This window comes from Falco peregrinus, chromosome 8, assembly GCF_023634155.1.
Source record: "Falco peregrinus isolate bFalPer1 chromosome 8, bFalPer1.pri, whole genome shotgun sequence".
Classification (NCBI taxonomy): Eukaryota; Metazoa; Chordata; class Aves; order Falconiformes; family Falconidae; genus Falco; species Falco peregrinus.
In genome coordinates, this window is record NC_073728.1 from 13,762,460 (window position 1) to 13,784,828 (window position 22,369).

Below are 22,369 nucleotides of genomic sequence, written 5' to 3' on the forward strand. Positions count from 1 at the left end.
TGTGTCTTTGTCCATCACACCAATTTTGGCTCTTAAAAACAGGATTTCTACTGGTTTAAGAAAGGCATTTCTTCTTTGCTTTTACATAGACGGGTCTTCTCTTGGCCTCTGTGCTTTCAATGCCTTTCCTATAAATTATGAAGGCTCTACTCCTTCTCAAATATGGTGACCTCTCTGTTAACTTAAGAGCATATGAAGCCAGCAGTAGCAGATGGTGCAATTGCATACAGAAGATAGGCAAGGACTCAGGGCTGTAGTTACAATTCAGCAGGATATCTAACTGTACCAGATAAATGCATCATATGAATGTTAAAAATATCAAAGCAAAGCAAAATTATTTAGGATAAGTAAAAACCACAATACTACACTTCCAAAATAATTTCACAGTGTTTTCTTGATTATAGTATTTTCTGCCTAAAGTACTGATTATTTTTTCTAAACAGAAACCTCTCTCAGAGCCCGACAGTGCACTACAGTGTAGTTTGCTTCTTTCTAACCTGAAATGAGAAAGCAAGAGCTGGAAGCTAACGTAAAACAACTTTTACTGCAGAAATCAGTTCCTCAGTAACACGTGCCTTTACATACTTTATCAAAACACAAAAACCTCAGGATATTTCCCTCATTACTTACATTTTTTAAATTATAGTATTTTTTATACTCTCTCATACAGTGATACTAACACCCAAAATGTTTCCCTCTTGAGGAACTAGTTGTTAAATAATGGCCACAGAGATCCTGGCAAAGCAAATCTTTAGCACAAGACTGACATGGCTTATTCTCAGAGATGCAATTGTGATTTCCAACAATTTATAGTTATCAATGCCTCCAGATTTTTCAGTGACTGCTATTTGACTATCATTCTGTAACTACTTGTTATGCTTATTTTACAAGCTTTACCTTTTTCACCCCATAGCCTTAACCTAAAGTGTACCTTGATGTCTAAAATCCATCAACATAGGTTATTAGGCATAACCCTCACCAAATTCAGTCCAATGTTCTGTAAACCATGGCATTTAAATTCTGTAGCACTCATTCAAGCACAAAGAAGTTTAGAAGGAAGGCTGCTCTGATGAAAAAAGTTATGGGTAAAAAGTTAGAGTGGCCACTATCAAACACTCTAGAAAAGTTGATTAATAGAAATGAAGATGAAAGCAGAATAATGAATTATTAAATTTCAATAACTGATTGATCAAGATGATTTAGTGTTGGTACTTCTCTTTTTTCTACCGTATTGATTTCCTGCTATAGTAATTAAAAAATGTAATTAAAAACTTATTTAGTAAACTTTCCTGAAATTTCTCTTCCTCCAAAGCAACTGCTATGCTGTGACAAGCACATTCCAATTAACATGTTATTTTAAATACAAGGGGATTGCTCATGACATTCTCTCTTTTCCATGGATATCATGCTATGAAAAGGTTGGAGAGCTCCCACGTTCTTATTAGGTATATTTTAATGCCTCATTACCCTTTGCCGATCTGTATTCCTCACATGTTCAACAAAAAGAACTCTGTAATTGAAACTGGAGCAAAAATACCCACAGACATAAACAGCAAAACTTCAAGGGCCAAACCCCAAAATTCATAGGGATGCATTACTGATGTGACTTCAAAGTGTTACTGATGTGACCTCAAAGCCATTTACTTAATATAGCAAAGCATTGCAAGTACACCACTGGAGCTACTGGATCTTCCTGCCTAAGCCCAAATTCTATTGTTTCATTCCAGAATGCATATTGAAAACAAGGAATGTCTTAAAACAAGGAATGTCTTAAAGATTTTAGGAGAAACCTTCAGGAAATCATGAAGGACGTTGGGTGCAGCCCTGAACTGAGAGCAAACAGTTCTGTTGACTTCTTTGCTATGACTCTAAGGGAGAGAACAGAGGACCCTATCCCACACGCCTCAGTTTAGAGAAAATAAAAATGTTTTCCATCTTGTTTACTTAGCATGCACCTGCTGATACTAATAATAGAAGTGTAGGAAAAAAAAAAAAAAAGGAGTATAGTTCTCTAGATACAATTATATATGGACAATGCTTATTTATTTATAATTTAGTTTTAGGTAGTCCTGTAAGGAGCAGGGAGTTGAACTCAATCCTTATGGGTCCTTTTCAACTTGAGATACTCTACGATGTATTTGAAATATATGGTATATACCTCAAAAAAAGATTTCTCCACCTCCAAGCAAAATTATTAGTGTTTACTGTTCTGAATTAAAAAACAATGGCAGTATGAATTTATGAATTCATCAAGACGACCTTAATCCTAGTATAAAAATCCTTGCTCAGATATCTGATTCCCTCCCCCTCCCCACCCCCTCCAGAAACTGATGCTTGAAGGCTGCAGAGAGTGAACTGCTTTTCTCTGTGTCCCTTTTGGTCAGTGTTTTTATTTGAATGACTCTGGTGCTGTTTACCAAGTAATGACCCGAAAGAGATCCAAAGGTTTCTTTGTGAAAATGTTTAGAGCATGAAGTCATTTTCTGAACTGGCTGAGTTTTAAAAGATTTTTGTTATTTCTTCATTGACACATGCTAAATTTACAAGAGTATTTCCAAAGTTCAAAGACTTTTCTCAAGGTCAGAACAAGGCAATGGGAATGGGAGAATGGGTTAACCAAAATGCATCAGGACTTCTGTTTTTTTCAGCTTACCACTCAAGCTTTTTCTCACTGGCCCCAACCCCAGTTCAGCAGTCCAGTATATGCTATGAAAAATTCACAGGTTTTACACCAGTTTCTTCTAGATTCATATTTAGAAATGTAAGTATTTACACATAAATATACACAAACATGCTTTCATTCCATTATAAATAATATTTATGATGTTTTACAATACAATTTTAATGGAATTATTAATATTTCGGTGGACCATGCCACACCAGCAACTCAGAGCAGGATGGGGAGGGAGCAGGTGGCCAGGAAAGGGAACTGCTTACGCCAGCATAAACACAGTGCTGCTGCAGCCACTGCATCGGAACCAGTGTCCTAACTTTGGGTTCACCATTGGTCAATGACTTGAACAGAACTGATGAACCAAATATAGGTGCACTCTCCATGGAAATGCCAGAAGCACTATGGTCTTCTGATTTTGTGTTGGAATTCTTTCTTTTACTGTTTTGTTCTTGTTGTTTTTTTAAAAAACATAATTCAAAGAACTAAAATATTCCCAAAGCAGTTTTCTTTTCACCGGCAATAATTTTGGTCTGGCTGAGAATGAAATTTCAGATGGGAAGTTCATGCCAAATATCAGCATTTTCTCTCATGGGATATTTCTGATGTATTTACTATTCAAAAAAAGTTCAGGTAAATTTAAGCAGCTTTAGAAAAATTCAGCTTGGTATACTTATTCTAAAGAAAATAAACCACCAGCTACTTCAAAGCCTTTACCAGGTCAAGCTAAGTCACCACAGTTCAGAACATTTCCTCTTAAATTTAAAATTTTACATGCCAGAAGTCAAAAGTGCAAGATCTGGAATATTTCACCCTTTGAATATTAGACAATACATGTTATCAAAACTACTAATCCGACCTGTAGCAAAAGCCAACAACAAGCAGCAGCCAAAACCAATCTTTTGAATTCTCATGGTCTGAAGTTTGTCTCCTTTGCTTTTAATTAGCTACAGATATTTCCCATCTTTCCTATGTTTTTTCATCTGTTATATCCCTAAAATGGCATTTTAGCAGCAAATGTTTTAAATTGGGTTCACACAGAGTATGCTAGCTATAAAGGAATTTGTGAGACTGAAGAAAGTAAAAAACAGAAATAGTTAAAGCTAATCTCAACAGTGTGGAGAGAAATTACCTTCTACATATGTCTCAAAGTCTCTAGCTGCATACCAGTACATGTTCATCTTCTTGAGACCCACACAGACATAGGTCTTGACTGCCAAGGGGCTATACTCAGTACAGTGAAGAAGAGCAAAGGCTTGCAAATGACTTATAATGACAGAAAAGAATGGATGCATATAGTCAAAGGACAGATTAAGAACACAACACTGTCAAAGCTTTTGTCTTTACATTTATAACCAGAGCTTTTATTTGTATACATAACTCTCCTCCCCACAGACTAGCTGCAGAATTCATCTTAAGGTAGCCATAAATTAGGCAGTGGTAAAAGGTTTTTCTGTCCTCTGCCTACATCTCCTTCAAGTAAATACACGTCAAGACACCACTACAGCCAATGATATTTTATATTAACATCATTTTTTCGTCCATCTGAGCTAGCATTAGTGTTGTCAAATTGAGGAAAATACCATACATCAATGTTTCAAAGTGTTCTAAATGGGAAGCTTCATCCACACCCTACCACACCCACAGAAATATTGACATAAGTGTAACTCTGACACAGACTGAACCGTACAGGAGTGAAGAAACACTTGTTTTGCTACAGTTGCTGTCAGTTTAGGAGTTAATTACAGGATCATAGCAGTTAACTCACCTGCGTAGCAAAATGAGAAGCAAGACCCTTTGAACAGAAAGCAAACTGTTACCAAGTGAGTACATTAACATCTCTTACAGTATTTGCCCTATGCATTCCTCATTCTGATTTGAAAGTGTACATGGAGAATACAAAACAGCTGGCACCAGTATAAACATGAAAGTCTCAAATTTTTATTGTGTTACACGCAATCCCCCAAAAGGCACTGATGACTGTTTGGACATGTAAAGCCATATTCAACTGACTAGAACACATTTATATGGTGATCTTATCAATTAACTTTGACAGTGCACTTACTTTTAAAAGCATAATTTCTCTTTTACATGAGGACAGTCTTTAGTCTTGAGCATGGAGAGTACCCAAGTAGAAATCTTTAGCACTAACGGAAATAATACATTTTTATATCTTTTATGAAATACCACTTAGGTAAAAATTCTTCCACCTGAAATTGTATACATCAGTCCATACCTGAAAGTAAGAAACTAAATTTTTCTAGTTTTCAGATTTGTCCATCACTTGTCTCATGCAAAGGCTTAATTCTTTTTTTGTAATACCAGAGATAAACAACAGCTGAAAACTGGACAGGCCCAGGTCTAACAGCCTTATATTTCAGTTGACATCCCATTATATTTTCATGCTGTTAACAGAAAAATTATTCTGTGCCATTGAAAAAAAAAAAAATCTACTTGCAGACTTTATGCTGCTGGAAAAGATGTTAAAAGTTAGAAATATGAAAAACAGTTGGTGGGTCATCTAACAATTTAGCTGGCATTCAATCTGTAAGCCACACACATATCTGATGGTCAAGCACTGCACTATTTCACATCCTCTGAACAAGAATACAAGGACGATCATTACTAGGATTTCAGTATTATTGCATAATTGCATTTCATATTACAGTCTTCTTACAATACATTCCATCTGTTTCACATAGCTGTGTAGTAACACCGCAGCAGAATGAAATGTATCATTGCACATTATCACATAAAATCCTCTGCTCTTTGTGAAGCAGAGATTTTACAGACAGTGCCAGCTGCAATCTGTAGGAAGCAGTGTGAATGTTTCCATGAATTCAGTTAAAGATCATATGCTCAGGGTGTGGCCGTGGGAAAGACTAGTGTATCTTACACACAGTCCCTAAAGTCCAATTAGTGTTCCTTTAATTACAAACAGACTTTTCCATATCCTTTTGCAGTATTCCACCCCAACTTACCTGAATGCAAACCAAAATAAAATATTAACTATGAACATTAAAAATATTACATAAACTGGACACAAAAATCACTGCCTTGATAAACTCTGGTCTCACTTGGACAAGGTACTTCATGAACATGAAATATTACATACCAAATGTAATAAAACATTACAAGCACTATAGCTACAGCAGAGCAATGAGTGTCAAGAACAGCTATTCCAGTTGTATAACATTTAAATGTTATTCATACGTCATTTACACATTTAAGCACACTGTCTCCCCTCCAAATGTAAAAATAATAACAACATAAAGGCAGAAACTTGTAATGGAAAATCTCGGTTAAAGTTTGTCAAAATTGCAAGCAACCAAAAATTTCCACTGCAAGCATGGAAAATATTAGGTGGCTTTAATATAGGTGTCCATATTGTCTGCACACACATCCTGCATTTATCTTCCTGGAGGGGAAAAAAAAAAAAAAAAACCACAAAAAAACCCATACCAGAATTCTCATACTGAATTTGTACTCCATTAAAAAAATCTCTGGCTGAAACAAAAGGCATGGAATTTGATGTGAAGCTTTGATGAGGGATGAGGTCTATCAAAATTAAGTTCAAACATATTCAATTGAGTTTATAATTCTACAGACCTGTTCCTGCCATTGGTCTGCTGGTGTCTTGGGTGCAACTGCAGTCACTAGTTTTGTTAGCTGACTTCAATAGCAAAGCCTGGACGTCAAACTTTCAGGCATCACTTTACCTCAGACTGAGGCACCAAAATTCACTATGAAAAAATAACCTTCACATGTATTTTTTTTTTATATTTTCCTGCACCTTTTAACTGAATAAGACACCTTAAAAGGCTCAATCTTTCCACACACATGCATTTTATTCAGAGAGTCTGGACTTGCACCCCTCAACTGTTACCCTCTCAAAGCTGTATTTGCGTATCCTGTTCCACCGAGCATGCAAAACTTCAAATTCATCTTACTGAGAAGTTTTGTTCACAGCTGCTTGCTTGGCAGGGATTTTGTTGGGGGGGGGGGGGGGGGGCGGGGGGAGCTGCAGAGGGGAGGAGAGAGAATTTTCCAAGCAATGGGGAAAAACAGTACAAAACTTTCATCATCAATGGCCTTGACATTGCTGGAGCCAACGGAAACACATCACTAAACTGATTCCATGCAAGGGAACCATTCAGAAACAAACAAACAAAACCCCTTCTGCATTTATTTCCATCAAGGTGGCTTATGCCAAGCTTCCTTTGGTGAAATCCAGATTTTGCCTGCATTGGCTTCCTCCTGCTGTTGATAGAGCAGGATATTTGCCAAAACACAGCAGGTAATGAATGTGATGTTTTGAATTAATCAGCATATATGGTGGAGAGAGAATTCTGTTCCCTTCTGAAGCTACAAGAACAGCTATCTTTCCCCTCCCCACCCCCCCCACCCCCCCCAAAAAAAAAAAGGAATTATCAAGTGCTTTATTGGTGAGGTACATAACTGGACCAAGAGCAATCATAACATTTCTGTACTACTTCTTAACTGCATAGAAGCCTTGGTGGCAAATTAATTCCATAACAGGTATGTCTTACTGACCATGGGAATAATTTTACAGAAATAAAAATGCTTGGCTATTGCTACAGGTCTACACCACACATAGAATAGGTGACATTTCATGAGCTAACTTCTTATTGCGCTAACATCTCCAGGTTTCTCAAAAGAAATAAAAATTTGCAAGAATAAAGCCTGGTTGGTTTTCTCCCCACCCAGTCAATAAATATATTTCCCTTTCTCAGGAGAGCATCAGAAAACAACTACTGCACTAGCATATTTTATAACTGCTCAATGATGAGGACAGTGTACAAAAATCACAAAATCCTCTTTATTTTTCACTTCTTTTGCAGCATCCCAAATTTTTACTGACTGTGCACTGCAAAACAGTTGTTGCACATCATTCCAAAACTAGTGGCATTTTAATGACAGCATTATTATTCTAGATATCATATAAGCATTTTATGGACTAGGAAGCAAAGTACTTTTTGCTTTGTCTAAGCATAGCATAAAATTGATCAGATACAGATCCTGGTCAAGAGGGACAATGACAACTTTTGCTATATTTGGTTTGTCCTATTCTAAAAGATATGAATTAAGATGCTGAGATACCAGCAAGCATTATTTACAACGACCAGACTAATTAATTCCCATGTTGTTGCTATCAGACAACTTCTGATTTTGATGTCATTATCAGCCCTCAGGCTGCCTCGTTACACCACTTTACAAGGCTATGGAAAAGCTAAAAAAACCTTTGAGGAGTGTTTTTAAGACCAGACCACTTTAAATCTGAAGTGGCCATCACCCAGAGATCTGAACTCTGAACCCCACTTGGCTGGTCATCTCTGAGGGTCAGACATTACAAGAAGGATGACCCTAAAACATCTGTTGAAAATCAGACAACCAAATTGATGGGAAATTCAGACTAATCCAAACGTGGGAGCCAAATCAGCTACTGAAACTATATAGTGCTACCGAATGTAGAATGATTACACTACGAAGAAAATGGGTTCAGTTCTAAAATCAAGAAACAACACAAAAAACCCTTCAATGTAGTTTTTCCCTTAAGGTCACAGAGAAACACCAAGAAAGAACATAACGGGAAGATTAAAGTAAGATAATTAAGAATACTGATCCTGAATCAGAGAGTTGAGTCAGTTGTTCTCTTCTGTAAGGGTTTTGTGAAAAAATTCTTAACCAATACCTGGCTCTTAGAGCGATGCCTATTGTGAGAAGTGTTTAAACCAGCTTAATGTCTGATGGACAGTCCTGAGAATCTAAATGTCTTTCAATTGCTAATACAGATATGATTTTCATTCTCTGTAGGAGTGAATATCAGTGAGAAGTGTAGTGTTTAGACTCAGTCTACTTTGATTTATGTTTTTTGAGAGGCCTACAAAAAACTGCAGATAAATGTTGAAGAATATAAGGAATAAACCCCCTGATGTGTCTGGGGAAAAAAAAATAGAATTTATGTGGTTTGCCCATCACATCACATGTAGTGTCACATCTGAAGTTTAACTATCCACTCAGCAATTAGCAAGGGATTTACCATCCATTTCTGTAGAGATTGTCATCAAAGGAACTGCAAAGAAAGTAAAAGCCCATTGGCTAAGTTACAGAAAACCCAGACAAACAAAAAGTTAGGAAAACATCACCCAATATTTCTGCTAATAAATTCTCAGTCACTTATTTTCTACACCAGTCTTTCATCTGTAACTGCATGTATCTGTCTGTAAGATGGTCTTAGACCAAAAATCTGTTCTCAAGCTATCATTTTGACATTAATGTCTGTGGTATCACTGGGGACACTTCAGATGCTGAGTTTAAAGGAACATCTCCGACAAGAAATTCCCAGTGTTAGCAGTTATTTCAGGGAGACAACCTACCTTAACGTTCTCTTTGCACCTAAGAAACACGAAGTAGGCTCCTCCTGTACAGTGAAGTGAAGGTATGATGGTTACCTAAAGTGACCTCCTGCACCCAGCTCTACCTCTTTTATTTAGATTTTGAAGAACTTTCTCAAACTAACAGTGGTTTTGAACTACTCTGCAGTCCTTTTAGTTGGGGAAATTTATTCATAATGGTCACGATACACCAAGGATTTCTCAAATCTCTGCCTCAAAGCAAAACAATAGAACTGAAAGGGTGTTAACTTCAGAAGCTAATTATAGCTTTTTAAGTACCAGCACCACTAACAATTTTACTGTCCAAAAAATACCCTGGGGACATTCACAACACGTGCTGGTGCAGTGAAAATAGACCTGCCTAACATAATAATGATTCTCCTTTCATTTTTAATTGATCTTTTACAACAGCAAAAGGTGAACAACACATATGAATATTGCAGAAAGTGCAAAAACATTAGAAACAAACCCACTGCCTCTCATTTTTATTTTTATACAAACCGCTAGTAGCATGGTCAGTCCCTAGTACCAACTCCACTTACATCACGGTTGCAATCTGCAGACACACAGATGTAACTACATACATCCTGCATCTTGCCAATGCAACTGCTCACATGTGTAAGTAATGAGAGCGATCAAGACCAAAGGCTAAGTCCACCTGCCCACAGGTAGGCTCCTAGTGCCCTTTGAGATGCCCCGAGGGTATAAGAGACATTTGCCAAACCTGGCCCCAAAGTCTCCAGGACATCCTGGAGGGAGGCAGCCAGACCTGGTGGGCTTCCCAGGCAGTAGCAGATGCCTGTGTACTGGGTAAACACATCCCACCCCAAACATGTAACACTAAATCCTTCCCCTAATAATGGCTTTCCTATAAACAGCTTAGCTGAAGGAGCAGGAAGAAAAAAGAAAGGAAAAAAAAAAAACCACAACAAAAAACAAAATGAAAATTTGATGAAGAATAAAAAAACACACACAGCATGTTTATGTTTTGGGTTTCCTAGCAGTTTCAGTAAAGTCACTAAGTCATTACATGCCCAGAGCAGAATCAAACAATTCAAAACCAAAGGTCATGTGAAAAGGGGGTCACACTTAAAGAGTGGGCCACCTCCAAAGACTTCAAAGAAAGGGCAAATTGGTAAGTAAAATTTTCAGAGAAACCCTAACAAAAACCAGAAGAGCACTATGAAAGTTTTGGGTGAGATTGCAACAAAGAGCTGAAACATCATTGCCAGAGTCCAGGAGACAGCTGGAAGAACACTGCAAATGCAACTTGTACAGTTTTCCAGCAACTGTAATCTATTACAGTCACTAGGGCAGATGAGTACTGTAGGCTGTGTTTAATTTGTCCTGTTTGCACAGGCTTTTTTTTATAAACAATGTATACCAGAAACATGGATAAATGCAGAAATATGGAGTAATTTTTACAGGAAACAGCTCCTCCCAGAGTTTAAGTGACCAAAAGGTTCAAATGATCTTGAAAGTAGAGAAAGGAGGTAGAGGAAAGGATGGTATGCTTTCACTACAAAGATTTTTTTTTATTTAAGTATCATCTGTTGAGGTTAGACACTTGCTTCTGAATATAATTGACACTGCTGGGCTTTGCTAACAGTCCTAAAAATGGCAGCTCTGAAGGTATAATCTTATAAAAGCGGTACACCAGCGTCCTCATCTACTTCCCAAAAGAGCTCGAAATAAATGTATGTTTGTAGAGACAATATTTGACAAAGAAATATATACTTAAGAAATGCCATATTTTGCTCAAATAAGATCAGGCTGTAAATCTAGATAGTGCCTTGAATAATTTATAAATTCTCTCAAATAAAATATTTTTATCACAAAAGTAAGAGCTGAAAAAAACAATCAGATCAAGCATTAAAAAAAAAAAAATTAAAAAAATGCATCCGCATTGTTGTATTAGGTCTAAGTTTTGTTCAAGGTCTCTTCCATGGACCTTTGGTGCCTGTTCAGCTGGAAATTAAAGGCCCAAGAGATTTTTTTTGAAAGCAGTAAGGGATATCCTGAGTCCCAGCCAGCAGCCTAACAATGCAGCTTTGAACAGCCAAAACTGTGTGAATTGTGTTATGAACATCACTCATTACCACACTGTGTGCTTGTGGAGCCTTCATATAATACTATTTTAACTATTAAAAGTATTTTATTTATGAAAGATGCTGTACTTTAAGTTATAGATTCCTACTCTATAAAAATCAAATTATGATTTTGAATTACTTTTTATTTCTTGATATATTCAGGTAGTCAGCTTTGAAAACTGCACTGTGTAAATGTGATGTCTGTCTTGGGAACAAAAAGGTAGGCTGTGAAAAGTCTATTCCATACTTCACTTTCATATTATTTGCATTTCACATCTGACCAGTATAATATGCAGTGTTCTTTATGGTAACCTGATCTAGGCTTCAAGGCAAAAAAAAAAAAAAAATCCACAAGAAAACCAGAATTTAAAAACCCACCTGGTTTATATCAAATTCTCACTGAAAACCCATGTATCCCCACTCTATCAGAAAATACCTCAAGTGCATTTCTCTAAGCAACATCCTTTCTCTCCTACAGGACTGTGACATAGGTGGAGCTGATCACTGTGGGATTGGATCAGTTTCTTGGCAAAAGTTGTTATGACGTACTTGCTGCTACGTCCTAAGGTTTGTTAGCATTCCTCATCCTAGCCGTATCTACAGTATCTACCATATCTCACAGGGCTAACTAAGGAATAATTGCAGAAAGCTATTATCTGAGCTAAGGATTTCAGAATTTTGTTCTTCAGAGCATATTTTTGTGGCATTAGCTGAATTTATGTCCAAGGGATGCAGCACTTCAGTAACTTAGTGTTATTTGCATATTATTTCTTGTTTGTACTAAAAAACCACGGAAATAAGAAAGCAGAACTGCTTAAATTATAAAAATCTACAATTTCTAAATGCAAGCCTTAGCACAATTTATCTCCCATGCAACTGGTAAAAGTGCTATGAGCTGCTGAAAACAGTGAACATTTGTTTATAACTCCTGTCATTTTTTGGTACATCCAACATTAATTTGGATTGGATTTTTTTGACTTAACTGCAGAGACAGACTTGCTGAGACAACTGCAAATGCAAGTCTTCACACATTTATCACTCTCCCTGTGCTACTTCTCGCAGCTTGGTTAGACATTGGGAATTGACTTCTCAATGTCATTTCTTAAGTGTTACTCCCCTTAAGTCCTTCTGTGGCTTGTCAGCTCTCTCGGCCAAGGAGAAGCCTAGGTGATCATGACTCTTCCCTGAAAAGTTTCTTCACTACAGGAAATGTGATTACATTTATTTTACTCTTTTCCACACTCCATTGGCCTTTAGGCCACCATGAGAGAAAATTCACTGAAATGTAACTAACATCTTGAGGGCATCAGAAATTATTAAAATACAGAATGCTTCATGCTTACATTATTAATACGATTCTCTTCTCATGCTGATGTAGGAAGGAGCAAGATCAGAGTAGCTGGTAAGTACTGATCCTGTCCTCAATAATGCTAGATGCTCTAACGGTCTTTGTACGCACATTGCATTAGCATTCTTGGAGAACTGAAGCTGTAGTTTTAACAAGAGTGCTGCCTAGCTGGCAAACATTAATTTTGTCACTGTGACAGATAACGTTTATGAGCAGGTAAAGTTTAGAAAAGTAAAAAAGAAAGGTAGGGAGCTGTTTTTGATCAAGGCTTTAAACAAAACACAAGCATGCCTTCCTTTCTGTGCTAATTCGAGGAGGAGGAGGAAGTCAACACAATTAATGGCTGATAATTATAAAAATACTGTGTTACTTTATATAGCCCAGCATATAGCTCGCATAAACACTAAAGATCTTTCATTCAACTGCTTTCAGTCACTGGCTTTTTTAAAAGCCTAGATAATATTATACTATCTTTGTTAGCTAAATTTGTAGTTAGATAAAGATATGTGGGTTTCAGAGTAGTAAGTAGTTTCCAAGACCACCAAGGAGAATTTATTTTTTCTTCATGCAAAGCATTGCAAAAACAAATTCAGTTTCTTAAGGTAACACATACACTTTTTCATTTCAGGAAGCACCATGCACAGGGTTCAGACAGAAGTCAAATGAAGGGTGCTAAAGCACTGACCTAGATCTGTTTCAAGATGGGAAATCCTCCATTTTGAGTGTAAGGTTCCAGTTCAATTATACCTGTGAAACAGGATTAAGTATTCTAAAATAAATGAAAAGCATGAGTTGTGCAGCAAAAATATCCCTGTGATATTCTGATCCCTGAAACATGTCACTGCTAACAAATCAAAAACAGCTGTTTCCACAACATTAATTGGTCTTATGAACAATTTGTTGTGGAGACAAAGTTTTAAAAACTGAAGAAAAAAACCCATCAGGATTGGAGAGAAGGTGATGGTGGGAAAAAGAGAGCTCAGCCCCGGTATGTGTAAACAAACTTGTGTGTTTTCATTAGTTTAATGGCGACTTGGCACATTTATCAGTTTTACAACATTTCTCAAGCTACAGCTACAGTTGCAAAGTACAAATATGTATAGAATATGGTATGAATATATGGTATGGTTTATAGAGACCATCAGCGCCTTGAAACTGCTTAAGCCAACAAATTTCTGGTCTTAGCGTTATAAAATTTGTCCAATAGCCACTTAAAATTTGTAAAAGCTAGGCTACTTAGGTGCAAAAGCTAGGAGCCAATTCACAAATTAAGAGCAAAGGAAAACAAAACCAAGTTTATCAACAAATATAAGCACATGCTTAAACCACCTCAGACCCGAGAACTGACTATTAGTAGCAAGTCCTCTCTGACCTGACTGATTTTGGAGGCACGTGGTTTCCATTATCCTTTTTTTATTGCAGCCGATCTGCAAATTAAATGGACAGGAAAATTCTGTTCAAGTTTATACTGGGCGGGGTGGGAGGGTACTGGGGCTGAAGCCCAAGCATCAAGAATTGACAAAGAAATTCAGTTCATCAAATATGTAGCAGCATAGTTGGATAAGCCATGTAGCTTTCTATACACTTAACATTCTTCCAAACACAAGCAACTTCCTCCATATTATTGATTGCACACAGGCACAATAATTAACCTAGTAAGTTCAGTTTTGTACTCATCGTTGTTTGCTGAATTGAGGGTGACACAAAGGTGCTAGAGCAGGTCTGCTCAGTGCAGAAAAAACACTAAGTTTGCCAAGAGCTGGATTTTCCCTTTCTTATTCACAGTGAATATATTGTCATCAGTCTCTCACCTAATAGAGGAATCTTATGAACATTATTCCTATATGCAAATATTTCCTCAGAACAGCTGCAACAGTGCATAGGTGCTAGAGAAGTAAATTTTGCCCAGGAAAATACATGTAACTACATAATGATAAATTCTAAGAGCACCCTAATTAATACATTCTGTAGTCACAAGCTGTGCTGACCAATGTTTTTTCCCTCCCATTCATCACATAGATAAAAGAGTTTTTCTTTCTAAAAGGCAAATTAATTTAATCTTATGTGATCATCAGGCTGTATTTTAGGAGAATATGGATGCTAATGTCATAAATAAAGTTTAAATCACACATCTTACTAGTTTACCTGTTATAGAATCAAAGAACCATGAAGGAGTCACCACTGCATCATAGGTATTTGTCCATACAGGTAATGTATGTCAAATGTGTTTTTCTTTTAATGGTTATGTTCACCAATTTATATCAGTGAAAGATGAGAAACAATCCCAGTGAGCTCAATCCTACTTCCCTGAGAAAAAAAACAAAAACAAGAAACAGCACCAGCTGCTTGGCAGGACTCTGCTAGAATGATAACATGGTCTCTGAGCGCTCTTCTTCAACCCATGGAATTAATTACTGATGAACACTAACACAGCAATAGCACTGACAACTTCATCACCTATACTGTCTAGCAAACAAGCTGTTTTCTCATGGTAGCCACTGTTTTAATACAGAGCTTTGCCAGAGTTATTTTTGCATTTATTTTACTTCTAGAGTAATATTTGAACAAAGTAGTCAACTGTGTCTAAAACTATGAAACATTTATATCTAGCAAAGATTTGTTAGTAAGGAGAATTTGATATAGAAATAGCATGTAAACTCATTATTACATCTACCTGAAACTAAACACAGAAAAAACCATTTTCTTAAATAATATCCACACACTAAATTCAGGTAATTTTCAGTAGTGCTAGTCGTAATTACAAAATTAGTATAAACAGGTTCTATAGTTCATTCTCCAAAATTCTCATCACTCTCCACTTTAACAGACTGTTGTTCATAAAAAAATGACACAGCTCTAAGAGAATGGAGAATGATCTATCTGAATAAAAAATCATTAGCAAGGGAAGGAGATAAAGCCATTTCTTACACAGCTCAGAAGAGTGAAAGAATAGAAAGGAGATAAAATTGTGCAAATATCTTTATATAAAAAATGACAAGCGAAGAACTGCAACCTAAAAAAAGCTCAACCCCAAAACAAACAAACAATGTCCCTCCAAAAAAAACAAAACCAAAACCCACCATACCAAAACCTTAAGTTCTGCTGTAGTTCTGTATTTGTGTAAGTATCCACACTTTTCTGGCTAATGTTCCAGATTTGTTGGTCTGGAAATTTGAAAGGGAATCCCATGTGAACAGGCTTTCTGATGTTTTAGATACTCCCAGGTTATAAGCCTACAAGAAATAATGCAAGAGCAGCCTTTTTCCATACTATTTTGGTACATTCATTCCAACTCCAGCAAAAGAGTAGGAACTGCAGAGGCATGTGAACTTTAAAGAGAGAATGATCAGTAATAAAACTCTTTCACTCCTCCTCACCAATGTGCCATAATGGTACAGCCTGAATTTTGGGGAACATTCAAGAGGACTCTGATTTCATTTGGCTCACTTCACCCTTTTCTAGTTTGAAAAAAGTATTAAGTGGTGCTATTTAAAACAAATGCCTGACAGGAGTCACAGCTTTTTCTAATAATAATAACAGGGTTTTCTAATAAAGATCAAGGATTTCTGTCTTTCTGGAGCACTGTGTTGTAACTTCACCCACAGGATTTTCGTGCTTACAGATATAGCTGGTAAATAAAACAGGATGTTACAAAGATTACCTTCCTTACACAAAACAAGGGAAATTGTTAATTCATTGAAAGACTGGGAGAAGGGTTCTTCTATCAGGAACAATAACATGCTTGTTACATTTTGGAAGAAAGAAAAACAAACCACCAACTCTAATTTTGTGTTAGTTACCCTTAACACTGGCTACAAAAACAGAAGTAGTTACATTCCTGCAAATGATCAGATAACTGCAATTTCCACATGTATGTCTTGCACTTCTTTGAAAGAGATGCAACCTAGAAACAGGTCTGATAACCACGCTCTCATGCAATCAGGATAAAGTCAGTCAAAAGGTCTACTGCAGGAAGAAGGTTTCTGGCTCATCCGCCCTTTGTATTATCCATATATGTTTGCTGAGCAAGGATTATTCTGTGCTTTCTTTTATTACAACATACACTCTCAGGTTATATGTGGAGAACACAGTAAGTTATTCCAGAGGATTGCAGAGAAGTAGGAATCCTTCTTCTAAAGATCTGGGGATACAGACAGCTTTGGAAAGGCAGCAGTCCCAGATTCTCAGAGCACAGAAAAAGAAATGAAGATATATTTCATTGCCCCACAGAGATTATGCTAGATGAAGAGTCAATAGGATCAGGCAGAACATAAAGGAAATGAGAATAAAAGAATTACACTTCAATTTTTTTCCTTCTGTTTTTAGCTAGAAAACAAGGTCTAGATACTGGCAAAGTCACAGGAGCAGCACTGTTTTCTCTTTGAAAGCTGAGGTTCTCCAACAGTGAGGCAGGAAAGTCAGCTGAATCTCTTCAAACAGACAGCAGTTGCTTGATAACTTGGTGACCTTCCTGTTAAGCCCAAAGGGCCACAAACACTAAATCCATATAACCCGTGACATCTTCAAACACTGGAAGTTGTTAGCCAAGTGCCCAATGTCAGGAAACAACTGTCTGTCTGTGACAAGCTGAGTTCATCCCCCTCTATGGGACTGGAACTAATTTATTTTTTACTAGAGACTCAAAAGAAAGATTTGCAGCCATCAGTTGCAGGTTACCCCATTGGAAACCCAACAGAAATAATTTCCAACCACATTTGTGGTCTGTTTCATGACATGATGTACACCCAGGAAAACTAATGCTCTTTCAAATGGTCACCCTCTAAGAAAACGCAGCTGATTTAAAAAATCATCACATGTAATTCTTTTGACATCTTCAATGCTCTAAGCATTTAAGTGTTTGCTTTAAAAAGTTACAAATGGATTCTGGAAATCCACATGTATTTGTTGGAGCTTTTTCAGTTCAGAAAACTGCTTACATACATGCACATGATATCATGTGGTAGTTTAGGAGGAACATATTAACTATTGTGCTGCAGTTAATGACAGAAATGTTGTTGACTGGCATTAATTAGTTGCCTTATTTTTACATTAGGCAGTGCACACTCCCCTTCCTATACCAAGCAATATATTAATATTTTTTGTTAAATTTGTAAATAATATTAGGCAAGGTAAATGTTTTCTGAGAACCCTTTACATCTCAGCTTTCAAAAGGAATAATGGTGTGGACCCAGTGGACAAGAGACATTTTCTCCAACACACACTTTCTCTTCAATATTTTCTTGCCAGTCACTAGCTTTACCCCCCCCTTTATAACTCCTTTTAAATTGTTACTGGATTTGCACATCTTTGGCCTTGTCTTGTGCTCTGTGTATCATCCGTATCGTTTCACTAAGTGGAACTATGCAAGCATACTACCTGTGACTTCAAGGATTTTTTAGAATTGAAGAGTCAAAAGCCAAATGAAGTCAGAGAGCTGAAGAAAAACAGTTGGTCTCTAACACTTCCAATAAGCCATTTGTCAAACTGGACAAAAGCTGCACAGTCTCAAAAAGCTTTTCATGAGTAGCATGAATTCAAATCCCATCCACTGACATTTCATGTCAGTTAATATGTTTCTCACTGCAAAAAACAGACTCGCATGTCTACTCCTCTAGTGGCAGATTCCCTCACCCCCCTTTGTCCTTGCATGCAAAAGAAGGCAGCACTGAGACATGCTGTAGGATATACAGCTGCCAGACTTCCCCCTCACAGTTCTGCTAACCTCATACTGACCTACAGTACCCTTTAGTTTTCCATTTGTTAGACCCTATTACATAAATATAGCCTGTATTCCAAATTAGGCTGTGTTTATTCCAACAGAAAAAAGATGAGTCTTGATTAAAGATTGAGACATTTTCATACAATGCTGAAAACATATGCAGTTTTCATCAGCATCCCAAATCCCTGTGGATTGGTTTCTAGTCTATTCTACTAATCCCTGGATCCCAATCCCAAATTTGCGTCTTCTCAAATTTGACTGAATCCTTTTGCTTGAACTCCTTATTTCACATTAGCTGGAAACCTTCTTAAATGTTTGCAATTGTGCCCATTAGTGGGTGTTCTTCAGCTAGAAAATTGTTAATTTAATCACACATAACAGAAACACTCCACAGTTGTTTCAAAGGCCCACTAGGTACAATTTCTTATCTTCCTCTTTTAATTCAAACTGACTTTCTGGATTACAAATGCTGGAAATTATGGAAAAAATACCCTGTCTGACAAAAAGTAGCACTCAAGTTGTTTGCTTTACAAACATCAAAAGCAAAGTATTTTTCTTTTAAATTATCTGTCTAGACTTTCAAATTCAACAGCCTATCATAAAATCCTGTGATTTCGTTTTGTTAAGTACACTAGACCTATGTACAAATGTGGAAATGCGCTCTGATAGTGAAATATTTCCTGGTTTTTTTTCTCATTACCAGTGATGACAAATAGGTATTGAATACTTACAAAATATATAGATTTATTATAAATATTGAAAAGCAGCTTTCCACAGAGCTATTCAATAAAATTCGTATTTCATTAAATTGAACTTTCTTGGAAAAAGGGTAGTTAGTAGCCTTACAACACCAATAACAGGGTGCTGAAAAATGAAACAAGCTGGTAAATATTAAGCTTGTTCATAACAAGATTGCACAAGAAAATATACTGTAATGACCCTGTCTTGAACATCCTGTAATAGCCCATTGTTCCTCTGTATTACTCTCATTCAGCAATTTTTTTTAATAGCGGATACTTGGCAGCAAAGGAACCCATGTAATGTGGGATCGCACGTGCGCAAATCATGCCACATCACAGAGGTGAGAAAAAGACCCTGGTACACTGGGAGGAGTTTTGAATGGACTGTTAACTGGATGTGGAGCCTTACAAAACAACCCCACACCTTCACATAACTTGAATAAGACAAAAATACTTACCTACAAATGTCTGAAGGATTTTTAAACACTGAGAAGATAGGAGAAGCATTTTACATATGAAGGGCAACAAATGACAGGAAGAATGGGAATGAAAAAGGAAAATCATAGGTTTAAAATTTGAGAGACCATGGAGTCTTATTATTCATCTATTTAAAGCTAGCATGGTAGCAGAAATGGGAAGAAGCCTTCCCTGACATAGATGAAGAAGAGCTGTGGTAATAACCGTCTTCCATGCGTGACAACTGGATGTTTCACCTTCACTCTGTATGAGAAATTATGAGCTAACTCAGCACCACGGTTACTGGCATCTAACTAGATCATGTACTGAAACCCCACATCTGCTCTTGTTGCTAAAGTAAAATACTGAATAGAGAGTTAATATCACATCTGTACTGTAAATTCATATCATACACATAACTCCAAACACAGATTTCTCACCATCTAAAGGAATCTTTCAGTTTATCCAAGTGGTTCTGTGTGTAAAAGAATGGCTTTTGACTGACCACAGGATACCTGACTCAGCTTTGTCTCTGCAATTAGAAGGTCATGCTAAAGGCAACATCATCCCATTTACTGATTTGTTCGCAGTTTACTTTCCTATGGGAACTACATTTTGAGGTTCAGATTTTTTATTCTCTGTGCATTTGTCATTCCTTCCATCATTTAATCTTCCTTGCTTCCTTGCTACCAGACTTCATCTTTTTACTGTTATTTCATGCTCAAAGAAAGAGGATTTGGACAACTGTTCTGTTTAAAAGCTGTAAATGTTTAAAAATATAAAAGCTTGGAAATCTAGGAAACACAAGGGCTAAAGAAACAGCAAAAAATAAAACAAACCTCCAACTTAAGAAGTCCCACATTCCTGCATGGTATACTGCTATTTTCAAACACTTTGGTTTGAGAAATGTGCATTCCCTGAGGAAGCCGAGTTATCACAGATAACTATCATGCCAGTCCGTCTTCATTGAACAAAATGTATTTCACCAGTCTTTTTCCTCCCCTTACCTAACCTGACTTAGAAAACTTATTGTGATTGGTCCCTACAATCTGCTTTGAATCTGGGTTCTTTTGGTGCTGACTTCACCCTAACTGTATACACTGAATATTACAGATGACAGTACACATTTACATGCTCTGGTGCCCCAGTGCCCCCACAGAGACAGCATAAGTATTTTGCCATCCTTCCAACAAACACTGAATTACTGCCATGTCCTTCACTGGGCTGTAATGTGACTCTAGGAAAAGCTTAGCATGTCAGCAGACTATTTTATCTCTGCAGCTCTAAATAAAATGTGTCCAGTTGAATTACGTTGGCTGAATTCTACCCTTGGATTGCATGCATAGTTTTTAGAAGAGGGATCTTCTCTAGAGAAGAAAATCTACTTGTACAATCTCTTCTGAAATAATTGGGAAAGAAATTTAAAAAAAAAAAAAAAAAGTGCTTAGGCCCAGCAGCTACCTCATGGGTTCATGCTAAAAGGTTAAAAACATCTGAATTATATGTTTCTATCTAATTTCCTAGGAACTCTGAAAATGCTGAGGTAGAGCATCCAGCATGCAGGGTGGGGGGACATAAACACTCTTGTAAGACCATGCTGTGACTTCCGTAACCAATCTAAGAATGACATAGTCAAGATCTGAAAACTGCTCAAATCACCTCTTTTAGCCAGAAATTAAGCATTTCCAGTATGGGAAACTAAACATAAATATAAATTAATATAAATGAATACCCAAGGATTATACTCCAGACAGAACTGCTTGATCTTCAGACTACAACAATTACTTACTTTATACAAAACCTACATTGTAATAGCAAATAGAAATGAACACATTTTCTACTTCTACTTTGCTCACCGGTGTAATTTCTGCTAATGTTAATTACACTTAAGACATAACTACACATAAGACTTAAGACTTAATTACACATAAGACACAGAAAATGATAAAAGGGATATAACCTTTCAGATCTCCCTTGGTGAAAACTGATGGAGTATGAGATTCCCCAGCAACATGGGGTAAGGAGAACATTTCAATAGCAGAGTTTAACTTGCTGGGAGTTCTTACCTTCATTTGCATATCATTTTCCAAAGTTGTTATTTAGGACTATAATTTTCCTTGTTTGTTTTCAGTGGAGAGGCTTTTATTTCCTGATGCGTGTACACAATTAACAGATTTGAAACATTTTGTTAAAAATCTTTCTTCACCCACTCCTCCTAAAACAGGAAAAAAATAACAAAAACCAAAAAAACCCCACACTACACTGGCATGCACATAACCACAAGAAAGGCTACAATTTAGTTCAGTGTTTAAGTGCCCACTTGGTGTTAAGCATGCGCTTTTTTCGAGTCCTGTTAGTTACATGGAAAAAAAGAACAGTCCTGGTAGCCTTCAATGTATTATGGTGCAATAAACAACACATTTAATAAAAGATTAAGAATGCAGACTGGTGGCCATGCAAAGAGTATTTGAATAGCACTCAGGAAAAGGCCTGAATCTGGCTTTCCTGAGCTTGTTTAAACTAACTTTTCCCCAACTAAATATTAAATCAATTTTAAAAAGGTTACCAATCTTGATACTGTGTTACGGCACACACATCTGTTGTTCCTCTTCAAGGAAGATGGTTATGAATTTCAATACATAGTCATTTATGGAAAGGGTTCTCACCCCCACCTCTCCCTTCCAAGAAACTAGACATGTGAAGACAGACATTTCTCTTTGAGAGGAAGGATAAGGCAGAGGTTAATTTCATCTGCATGAGCCAGTATAGGATAAGTTTTTGGAAATACTGTCAAACCACATTCTTAATGCCTGGCAAAGTGACTCATCCAGAGTCATCACAGGAAAGGAAGTTGAATAGAATAAAAAACGGAACAGGATGGGGGCTTAAACAGGAGAAAGAAGTGAGAGAAAGGAAACTGGATTGTTTA

The 22,369-nt window shown here is 36.9% G+C and overlaps 1 protein-coding gene across 6 annotated transcripts in view; it reads right to left on the reverse strand.

Moving 5' to 3' along the window:
• Positions 1-22,369, reverse strand: part of CALCRL (calcitonin receptor like receptor) — a 68,376-nt gene that overhangs the window by 39,409 nt on the left and 6,598 nt on the right. The window contains exon 2 of one of the 6 annotated variants that reach the window (XM_055812274.1): positions 13,211-13,272. The exons of 4 other annotated variants lie outside the window; for them this stretch is intronic. The gene's annotated coding sequence lies outside the window, so the exon portion shown is untranslated. Of the gene's footprint in view, positions 1-13,210; positions 13,273-21,506; positions 21,569-22,369 lie in introns of those variants that run through there. One more of the 6 variants, XM_027786212.2, reaches the window with a different exon arrangement.